This window comes from Zingiber officinale, chromosome 5A, assembly GCF_018446385.1.
Source record: "Zingiber officinale cultivar Zhangliang chromosome 5A, Zo_v1.1, whole genome shotgun sequence".
NCBI lineage: Eukaryota > Viridiplantae > Streptophyta > Magnoliopsida > Zingiberales > Zingiberaceae > Zingiber > Zingiber officinale.
This window is the reverse complement of record NC_055994.1, coordinates 124,313,591-124,325,592: the sequence shown is the minus strand read 5'-3', so window position 1 is coordinate 124,325,592 and position 12,002 is coordinate 124,313,591.

Below are 12,002 nucleotides of genomic sequence, written 5' to 3'. Positions count from 1 at the left end.
TGGAATATCTGCCATCACATGTGTCGGGTCATATACGTATCTCCTCAACATCGATACATGGAATACATCGTGTACGCCTGCCAGGGACGGTGGTAGTGCCAGTCGGTAAGCTACTGCTCCGATCCTCTCCAAGATCTCGAAAGGGCCAATGCACCGCGGAGTTAGCTTACCTCTGAGGCCAAATCTCTTCACCCCTTTCGTGGTCGCCAACAGAGAACTCTAGTGGTCTGCGTCTCCGATTAGCATAACTCTTCTGGCGATCCTGCGCCTCTGACATCCTCCGTCTAACAGTACGGACCAACTCTGCATCCTGCTGAACTCTACGAGGTCCCAACAACTGGGCCTCTCCAACCTCATCCCAGAGGACGGGTGTCCGACAAGGTCTACCATACAATGCCTCAAACGGTGCCATCTGGATAGCCGAATGGAAGCTGTTGTTGTAGGCAAACTCTACCAACGGCAGATGGTCCTCCCAACTGCCTCCAAAATCCATAACACACGACCTCAGCAGGTCCTCTAAAGTCTGAATGGTCCGCTCTGACTATCCATCTGTCTGTGGATGGAAGGCTGTACTGAAACAGAGCTGCGTGCCCAAGGTCTGCTGCAGTCTCTGTCAAAAACGAGACGTGAACCGGGGATCTCTATCCGAAATAATAGTCAACGGAATACCACGTGATCTGATAATCTCCCGGCAAAACAGATCTACCAATCGATCCAGGAAATCAGTCTTCCGGATCGCTAATGAGTACGTGGATTTGGTTAATCGATCAACAATTACCCAAATCGCGTCATGGCCTCGTCGTGTCCTCGGCAAACCTACCACAAAGTCCATAGTAATGTGTGTAAGACCGTTGGATTCGATAGAGGGGGGGTGAATATCGATTCGATAAAGATGAGTATAAACGCAACGGAAAACTAAAATAGACACAGGTGTTTTTTTACTTTGTTCGGAGCCTGTGACGACTCCTACTCGAAGGCCCGTACTCCGTGAGTACTTTCGTTGGGCAATCACTATCAATTCGAATGAAGATTACAAATAAGTACAAGAATTGACAGAAATAAAATACCGACAAGAGAAGAAGAGTTAGACTTTAAGAAAGCGCTTTGTCGGAATAGCCTCGTGGCGTCGCAGGAGCGTAGAGCAGCAGAGCAAGCAGTAAGTTTTCAGTGCAGACTTGACTCTGAAGCTTCTGCCTGAGGCTTCTTTTATATGCTGTCCCGGGCGCCTGGATCCCTTCCGGCGCCTGGAACGTGACGTAGCTGCACGAACCATGATGCTCCACGTGGCGACGACTCGGCTGGATGAAATTTGCCTTCCGGCGCCGGATCCTTCCGGCACTGGACCTCGGCGCCGGATCCTCCTGGCCGGACCACCTTGTTCGAAAGCTCCTTTTCTGCAAAGCAGGGTTAGTCCGAGGCAAATATGTATCCTGTAAAACAGATTGTTAGCACAGTTAAAGTTCAATAGATGGATAAGAAAGAGTATGACTTAGATTCCGTCTTTCCAGAGACCGGAATCTAGTCACGATCTTGACTTAGACATCCGAAATGGATCTAAGCGGATCGGCGCCTAATGTCCCTTCCCGGGAGCGCGTCACTCTCCTTCGGTGACTTACCTCACTTACGAACGTCAGACGCCTCGACCCTTGGACTTCTCGCCAGCGTCCGGTCAGCCCGTCGACCGCTTGGACTTCTCGCCAACTATCCGGTCGGCCGTCGACCTAGGACTTCTCGCCAAGCGTCCGGTCGCCGTCGACCGCTTGGACTTCTCGCCAGCTATCCGGTCGGCCGTCGACCTAGTTGGACTTTCCTGCACACTTGATAAAAGTGTCGGACAACAACAAACTTAACCTGATTTGTCATTCATCAAAACCTGAGTTAGACCGTTAGTGCTAACCGCACCAACAATCTCCCCCTTTTTGATGGAATGACAACCTGGTTAAGTTAGTGAAAAAAATATGCAAGAATCAAGCATGATTATTGAGGTTTTTAAGGTTTAAGTTAGTTTTTCAAGTTTGCATTAAGTTGCTCTAACTTAACCAACCTAACCCTCCCCCTTTGGCATACATCAAAAAACGAGGGTAAACAAACATAGTGAGAATTACTGAAAACAATAAGACTTTGAAAAATAACTGAGTTTTTAAATCCAAGAAAAGATCAAATTGACTTGGGGGAGTCTAAAGTTTGAAAACTTGTTTAAAGCATTAGCTTTTAATTTTTAGAAAAAATGCTAAGTGTAGATAGGTTAATTTTCAAACATAAGTGTATAAGGATTAAATTTCAAAAAAAATTTTCAAAACAAGTTTCAACATAAGTTTGAAATGTTATATAAACATAAGTTTTCAACACCAAAATTCCAAAACTAGGTTTGAAAAAAAAAATCTATTTTTTTTTTAAATCAAGAAAAATAATTTTGAGAAGCTTAGTTTGTAAACTAAATTTTGTAAGATTTATCCTTCAAATCAAATTGTCAAAAAATTGAGTAAAATCAAAAATTTTTAAGAACTAGACTCAGGACAATTTTCAAAGTGAAATTAAGTTTAAATCTTTACTTTTAGTTTTCAAAGGAGTTTGGTAAAAGTAAGACCATATTTTTAGAATGTGTTTATAAAATTTGTTCTCCAAAATCAAATTTTCAGAAAGGTATTAGATTCAAAAGCGGTTTAACATACTTGAAAAAGTCAGTTTTTAAACAAGTTGTTTTTAAACTTCGATTTTCAAAATTAAGTTTAAAATTCAATTTGGCAAACTAAATAGTTATATTTCTCCCCCTGAATTTGATACCTATCTCTAACCAGCTGTCTAACCAATTAGGTACTAACTAACTATCAGAAGATAGTAGCGTTCACTAAGTTAGTCAGATTAAGTTAATTATAATCAGTCAGTGTTTGACTTGACTGATGAACTTTAATCTGATTAATATCTGATTTGTATTTAACGTCCAGACTTATGCTGATGCACTGAAATAAGCATCTTAAGTCTAGACAGTTGGCCTATGCATCTCACCCCTTTCTATGTTTGTCAAACACAAGCAAGGTAACCCTAGGGTGTTGGTGAGATGCTCAAAAACTAGTCCTATGGGTACATGCTTTCTAAGGAGGTAAACTTAGTCTAAGGCAAAAACTGTTTTTGAAAGTCTAAGAATGGAAATTTTGAAAACAAACAAGTTTAGCCTATAAGTTGATAAAATCATTTTTGAAAGGATTTTTGGAATTTCCTAGGCTATTGAGCACATCCCTAATTGTCGTCGTAAGTTGCTAAATTCACTTTCAGGGAGTGGTTTTGTAAAAATGTCAGCTAAATTTGATTTAGACTCAATGTACTTGAGTTCAATATCACCTTTAGTAACATGATCCCTGATGAAGTGATGCCTAACTTCAATATGTTTGGTTCTTGAATGATGCACAGGATTCTTAGTTAAGTTAATCGAACTTATATTATCAATTAATACTTTTACATTTGTGATATTTAAGTTGAAATCTTTTAGAGTATGCATCATCCATAATATTTGTGCAACACACTCGCCTATAGCTATGTATTATGACTCAGTTGTAGATAGTGCAACACAGTGTTGCTTTCTACTAAACCAGCTGACAAGGGATGGACCAAGTAGTTGGCATCCACCACTTGTGCTTTTGCGGTCTAATTTGCATCCGGCATAATCTGAATCAGAATATCCTATTAATTCAAAGTTGTTGGTCCTAGGATACCAAATACCTACATTCGTGGTTCCTTTGAGGTATCTAAAGATTCTTTTGACTTGAGTCAAATGAGATTCTTTAGCACAGGTTTGGAATCGAGCACACTAACCGCAAATAAAATGTCAGGTCTGCTTGTAGTTAAGTAAAGTAGACTACCTATTGCGCTCCGATAATGTTTTAAGTCTACTGGTTTTCCATTAGGATCATCATCCAGGATTGTGTTTACGGCCATAGGTGTTTTTATTTCTTTAGTATTTTCCATTCCAAATTTTCTAAGTAACTCCTTAGTATATTTTTGTTGATAAATATAATTTCCTTCATTTGTTTGTTTGACTTGTAACCCTAGAAAATAAGTTAATTTTCCTACCAGACTCATTTCGAATTCGTGTTCCATTAGGTTTGTAAATTCATTTAAAAATTCTGAGTTGGTTGAACCAAAGATGATATCATCTACATAAATTTGAGCTATAAAAATATCTTCTTTTATTGATTTCACAAATAGTGTTGGGTCAATTTGACCTTGATTGAACCCTTTAGAGGTTAAGTAAGAGGTTAGTCTTTCATACCATGCCCTAGGTGCCTGTTTAAGTCCATATAATGCCTTTTTTAATTTGTAGACATAATCAGGGTGTTCTAGGCTTTCAAAACCTGGTGGCTGACCTACATAAACTTCTTCTTTTATCAATCCATTAAGAAAGGCAGACTTGACATCCATTTGGTATAGTTTGAATCCTTTATGGGCTGCATAGCTTAGTAACATTCTAATAGACTCTAGTCTAGCTACCGGGGCATAAGTTTTATCATAGTCAAGTCCTTCAACTTGACTGAACCCTTAACCTGGCTTTGTTCCTAGTAATTTCTCCAGTTTCACTTAACTTGTTTCGAAATACCCATTTGGTTTCTATTATTTTCTTATCGTTAGGTGGAGGTACTAGGTCCCAAACTTCATTGCGCTCAAATTGAGCTAATTCTTCTTGCATAGCTATGACCCAGTCTGGGTCAAGTAGGGATTCAGCTACAGTTTTGGGTTCAATATTTGAGATTAATGAGATTTGACTTAGGTTTCTGAAAGATGACCTAGTTTGGACCCGAAGGTCTGGGTCACCAATTATTTGATCAGTAGGATGGTTTGGGTTACTCTTATGGTTCTAGAAGGTTGACTTTCTTGTAGTTGTTCTTCTTCTTCATGATTTTGGGTTTGGTTTGTTCCTTCAGAATTGATATGTTCATGAACAGGGTCAACTGGTTGAGGTTGGGCTTGTTCTAGGTTTTGATTGGATTCTTTGAATTTTACATTGGTGGTTTCCTCAATTCTTAAGGTAACTTTATTATAAATTCTGTAGCCTCTGCTATTCAGAGAGTAACCTAGAAAAATTCCATTTTCTATTTTGGAAGTGAATTTGCCTAAGTGTTCTCTAGTATTTAGGATAAAGGCTGGATAGCCAAATACTTTAAAGTATTTTATATTAGGTTGTTTGTTGTAAAATATTTCAAAAAATGTTTTATTGTGGTTTTTGTTTAGTGTTGTTCGGTTTTGTACATAGCAGGCTGTACTAACAAATATTTAGGTAAGTTATATTCATTTAGTATAGTTCTAGATGCTTCAAGTAAGGTTCTATTTTTCTTTTCTACAATTCCATTTTGTTGGGGAGTTTTAGGGCAAGAAAATTCATGATGGTAGCCATTTTCAAGGTAAAATTTATCAAAATTATGATTTTTAAATTCTCCTCCATTATCACTTCTGATTCTTTTAATTTTTATGCCTTTTTCATTTTCAATTTGTTTGCAGAAATTCGTAAAAATTTCAAAGGTTTCATCTTTATTTTTTAAGAATTTGACCCAAGTGAACCTAGAATAGTCATCTATTATAACTAAACAGTATAGACTTCCATTTATTGATTTAACTCCATGGGAGTCAAATAGGTCTAAGTGTAAAAGTTCTAGGACTGAGTTGGTTTGGGATTCATTAATTGGTTTGTGGGTAGATTTTGTTTGTTTGCCCTGTTGACAAGCATTACATATCGTTAAATCTAAGTTAGGTAATTTTGGTAAGCCTCTAACTAGACCATTTAATTTAGTTATGTTTCTGAAATGTGTGTGTGACATTCTTCTATGCCATAACCAGGTTTCTTCTTTTTGTATTAAATAACACTTGACTGAAGAAGTGGTTAAGTTAATGGCATAAATATTGTCTTTTCTAAAGCCTTTTAGGCTTATAGTTGGATTATCTAGATGTTTGATCAAACATTCTGTAGATAGAAATTTTACCTTATACCTAGTGTCACATAATTGACTTATGCTCAGAAGACTGTATTTAAAATTTTCAACAAGTAGAACATTTGTAATTATGAAATCTATTTTTAATTCAATATTACCTATACCAATTACCTTGAGTTTACCGTTGTTTCCAAAAGCAACCGTTCCTAGGCTTTTGTAGGTTAATTGAGTGAACTTGGTGTGATCTCCAGTCATATGTTTGGAGCAACCACTGTCCAAAATCCACTTGGTTTCCTACAACAAGTAGGATTTTTATGTTAGTCTTAGTTTATCAATTTTTAATCAATCATTAACAAAAAAATCTTAATTTTGAAATTAATTTAAGTTTAAAATTTTGAAGTTAATTTAAAATTAAAATTTTGAAAATAATTTTTAAGTTTAAAATTTTGAAAATAATTTTGAAAATAATTTTTAAGTTAAAATTTTGAAAATAATTTTTAAGTTTAAAATTTTGAAAATAATTTTTAAGTTAAAATTTTGAAAATAATTTTTAAGTTTAAAGTTTTGAAAATAATTTTTAAGTTTAAAATTTTTGAAACTAATTTTTAAGTTTAAAAATTCTGAAAATAATTTTTAAGTTAAAAATTGAAATTTTTAAGTTAAAATTTTGAAAATGATTTTTAAGTTTAAAATTTTGAAAATAATTTTTAAGTTTAAAATTTTTGAAACTAATTTTTAGGTTTAAAAAAAATTTTGAAAATAATTTTTAAGTTAAAAATTGAAATTTTTAAGTTAAAATTTTGAAAATGATTTTTAAGTTTAAAATTTTGAAAATAATTTTTAAGTTTAAAATTTTTGAAACTAATTTTTAAGTTTAAAAATTTTGAAAATAATTTTTAAGTTAAAAATTGAAGTTTTTAAGTTAAAATTTTGAAAATGATTTTTAAATTAAAATTAAAATTTTGAAAATAATTTTTAAGTTTAAAATTAAAGTTTTGAAATTAATTTTTAAGTTTAAAATTAAAATTTTGAAATTAATTTTTAAGTTTAAAATTAAAATTTTGAAATTAATTTTTTAAGTTTAAAATTGAAATTTTGAAATTAATTTTTAAGTTTAAAATTAAAGTTTTGAAATTAATTTTTAAGTTTAAAATTGAAATTTTTAAGTTAAAAATTGAAATTTTTAAGTTAAAATTTTGAAAATGATTTTTAAGTTTACAATTTTGAAAATAATTTTTAAGTTTAAAATTTTGAAAATAATTTTTAAGTTTAAAATTAAAGTTTTGAAATTAATTTTTAAGTTTAAAATTAAAATTTTGAAATTAATTTTTAAGTTTAAAATTGAAATTTTGAAATTAATTTTTAAGTTTAAAATTTTGAAATTAATTTTTAAGTTTAAAATTTTGAAAATAATTTTTAAGTTTAAAATTAAAATTTTGAAATTAATTTTTAAGTTTAAAATTTTGAAAATAATTTTTAAGTTTAAAATTAAAGTTTTGAAATTAATTTTTAAGTTTGAAATTAAAATTTTGAAATTAATTTTTAAGTTTAAAATTGAAATTTTTTAAGTTAAAATTTTGAAAATGATTTTTAAGTTTACAATTTTGAAAATAATTTTTAAGTTTAAAATTTTTAAGTTAAAATTTTGAAAATGATTTTTAAGTTTAAAATTGAAATTTTTAAGTTAAAATTTTGAAAATGATTTTTAAGTTTAAAATTTTGAAATTTTTAAGTTAAAATTTTGAAAATGATTTTTAAGTTTAAAATTTTGAAAATAATTTTTAAGTTTAAAATTTTTGAAACTAATTTTTAAAGCCTTATTCATCTAACCCGAACTATATTATCAATCAGGGAAACCTATGGTTTTGTGAGATGAAATTGGTTTGATTATAGAGTTTTGGTTTAACTAGTGTTAGATTCAGACTTAGCTTTGGTTTCCACAAATAGGCATTCTTCGGATAAACTTCTAAGCTTGGTGAGTCTCATGGACATCATTAGAAGTAACCAACCTTTCGAAATTTTCCGAATAGTCCTATCCACGGAACTTAGTACTAAATCTTGGTCTAACTGGTTAGGATTCGTTTAAGGGTAGCTTCGGTCAGTTCCACTTGGCCAAATGCACCAGATCGAAGCCATATCTTTCTAGACATGCGATGCCCAAGCTTCCCTAACGTACTATCATCCAAAAACTTCACCAGTACCATGAGTTAAGTTAAACTTGGTCTCTTTTTACTAATCCTAATTACCCTGTCGGGTTAGTTTGTTTTGGGTTACCCTGTCGGGTATGTTAGTTTTGGAGGTGCCAGCTATTCTGGAGCCTCCCCCTGAATTATTGGCCATTAGTTTAGATTTTGGGTTTGTGTCAATTCTTTTTATAGTTATAATCAACTTGGTGATAATCTAAATTTTGTTGAGTTTTGAATTTTGATTTTAAGTTAAATTTATATTTTAGTTTTTGATCTGATTTATTCAAGTTTATATAATGTATTTTATCTTTAGGTATATAGAATTTATTAAGTCCTACTTGCGTGGTTAAGCACGCTTTCGGGACCCAAGCTTGTTTAGTTGCTTTGTGTTGGGTTAATAATGATTTAAAGGTTTTGTTTGAGTTTGACTTATATCCAAGTCCGGTTTTATTATAGCATGCCTTTTGGTTATTTAGAATTAAATCTAAATTTTTAGATCTTGTTGTGAAATTTTCCAACAATTCTTTTAACTTATTAATTTCATTTTTTAATGATAAATTCTCCTCCTCAAGTGTTCGATCTTGAGTTGGATTCGAATTTTTTAATTGTTCCTTGAGGTTTTGATTTTCCTCAAGAAGCGATTTATTTTCATTTTCCAACTTAACTACTTTTTTATTTAAACACGAGATAATTCTAAAGAATTTACGATTTAAGTTTAGGTATACCTCTTCGGAACCTTCGGAAACGAGTGCGGACTCGTGGCTTGATTCGGGTTCGGACTCGTCTTCCGTTTCAGCTTCGCGAGCCATCAGCGCGAGGTGACTTTGGTGCTTTTGCCTTTCTCCTTCCGATTCGTCTGAGGAGGAATCGTCCCATGTTGCTTTGAGGGCTTTCTTCTTTGTTGACTTTGGTTTGTCAAGTTTCAATCTTGGGCATTCATTCTTGTAGTGCCCCTTTTTGTTACATCCGAAACATGTGACATTTCTTGAGTCGGCTGGCGAACTGATCTTCTGAAGATCCTGTTTGCTGAAGCTTCTCTTTTTCCTGGTGAACATTTTCCTTACCAGGTTCACCAGGTGTTCTTCGTCTTCAGAGTTTTGATCGGAGTCTTCTTCAGATTCGGGTTTGTTCTTCTTTTCTTTAGAGGAACCTGCAAATAAAGCTACACCTTTCTCGACCCCGGCGTTAGTTTACTCATGAAGTTCTAATTCACAGAAGAGTTCATCCAATTTTAATTTAGATAAATTTTTTGAAATTTTGTAGGCATCTACAATTGATGCCCACAAATTATTTCGCGGAAAAGCATTTAACGCATACCTTATTAAGTCTCGGTTCTCCATTTGGTGGCCTATCGCGTGGAGACCGTTGAGGATATCTTTGACCCTCGCGTGGAGCTGACTTGCCGTTTCTCCTTCCTGCATTTTTATATTAAAAATTTTGTTTAACAGCAAATCTCTTTTTGTTACCTTCACGTCGCTTGTTCCTTCATGCAGTTCAATCAGTTTATCCCAAAGCTCCAAACCGGTTCAGTTCTTCTCGTGTTAGTCCGCAGTGTAGAGTATTGATGGCTTTGTTTTCAATTGATGCCTTTTTCTTTAAATCATTTGTCCATTCTTCAAGGTCTACTATTTTCCCGGAGTTGTCTACTGGAATTTTGTAAGCCTTTGTAACGCTCATCCATTGGTCGTAGTCTGTCTTCATGTAGACCTCCATTCTCCTCTTCCAGTACGAAAAATCATCCCCGTTGAATAGGGGAGGACGTACTGTGCTGAAGCCTTCTTGTTGAGACATCTTATCCTGCACACACTAAATTAACTGGAAAAAGAAATTCCCAAGACTTCGTCTTGGATTAGCAGTGCGGGGAAAAATAGAAACTCTAAGTTGGTGTTGTACCAATTTAGATTTTAAGTGCAACGGAAAAAAAAAACCTTCCAAAAAAAAGATAATAATATTAGTTTGGAATTAAAAAAATTTTCCACCCCCTGTCTGATTGGTGGTTGCACCAAATCAGAGCGGTACCTGCTCTGATACCACTTGTAAGACCGTTGGATTCGATAGAGGGGGGGGGGTGAATATCGATTCGATAAAGATGAGTATAAACGCAGCGGAAAACTAAAATAGACACAGGTGTTTTTTACTTCGTTCGGAGCCTGTGACGACTCCTACTCGAAGGCCCGTACTCCGTGAGTACTTTCGTTGGGCAATCACTATCAATTCGAATGAAGATTACAAATAAGTACAAGAATTGACAGAAATAAAATACCGACAAGAGAAGAAGAGTTAGACTTTAAGAAAGCGCTTTGTCGGAATAGCCTCGTGGCGTCGCAGGAGCGTAGAGCAGCGGATCAGAGTTTTCAGAAGACTTGATGTTTTGAAGCTCCTACCGGGCTTCTTTTATATGCTGTCCGGCTGGATCCCTTCCGGGCGCTGGAACGTGACGTAGCTGCACGAACCATGATGCTCCACGTGGCGACGACTCGGCTGGATGAAATTTGCCTTCCGGGCACCACCTTGTTTCAGAAAGCTCCTTTTTCCTGCAAAACAGGGTTAGTCCGAGGCAAATATGTATCCTGTAAAACAGATTGTTAGCACAGTTAAAGTTCAATAGATGGATAAGAAAGAGTATAACTTAGATTCCGTCTTTCCGAGACCGGAATCTAGTCACGATCTCGACTTAGACATCCGAAATGGATCTAAGCCGGATCGACGCCTAATGTCCCCTTCCCGGGAACGCGTCCTCACAGTCACTCCCTTCCAGTGACTTACCTCACTTACCTGCCAGACGTCCGGTCAGCCCGTCGACCCGTCTGGACTTCTCGCCAAGCGTCCGGTCAGCCCGTCGACCCGCTTGGACTTCTTGCCAGCTATCCGGTCAGCCCGTCGACCTAGCTGGACTTCTCGCCAAGCGTCCGGTCAGCCCGTCGACCCGCTTGGACTTCTCGCCAGCTATCCGGTCAGCCCGTCGACCTAGCTGGACTTCTCCTGCACACTTGATAAAAGTGTCAGACAACAACAAACCTAACTTAACCTGATTTGTCATTCATCAAAACCTGAGTTAGACCGTTAGTGCTAACCGCACCAACAATGTGTTCTCATTTCCACTCAGGATTAGGAATCTACTGAAGTAAGCCGGCAGGTCTCTGGTGCTCGGCCTTCATTTGTTGACAGACAAGACATCTACCTATAAAATCCACGATGTCTTCTTTCATGTCGTCCTTCATGTCGTTCCACCAATAGAAACATCTCAAATCTTGGTACATACGGTTACCGCCTGGATGGATCGCAAATCGAGAACGGTGTGCCTCCTGGAGTAGCTCCTGTAAGACCGGATGAGACTGAGGTACGCATAATCTGCCTCGGAAGTATATAATACCCTCCTCGTCTCGCGTAAACTCGGTCTGCGGCCCAGAAGCTATCTGACTGCTAATGAACTGCAAATGCTGATCACCAGCCTGGGCCTCTCGGATCCTAGTCCTGATCGACGACTGAGCAACCATAGTAACCAGAATACCCTGCTCTGTCGGTCTCTGCTCCTCAAGATCTAACTCAGAGAAACCCTGAATCAAGTCCGTGACTGAAGTCCGATGGCAAGCCAAAGTCCCTCTGGACTTCCTGCTGAGTGCATCGGCAACCACATTAGCTTTACCCGGTTGGTAGCTAATGGTACAATCGTAATCCTTCAGGAACTCCATCCATCTCCTCTGTTGGATATTAAGCTCCTTCTGAGTGAAAATATATATTTGAGACTCTTATGATCAGTGAGAATCTCAAATGTAATACCGAACAGATGCTGCTGCCAAATCTTCAAGGAAAAATAATGGCAGCCAGCCACAAGTCATGTACTGGGTAGTTCTCCTCATGCTCCTTCAACTGCCGAGAAGTAGGAGACTACCCTGCC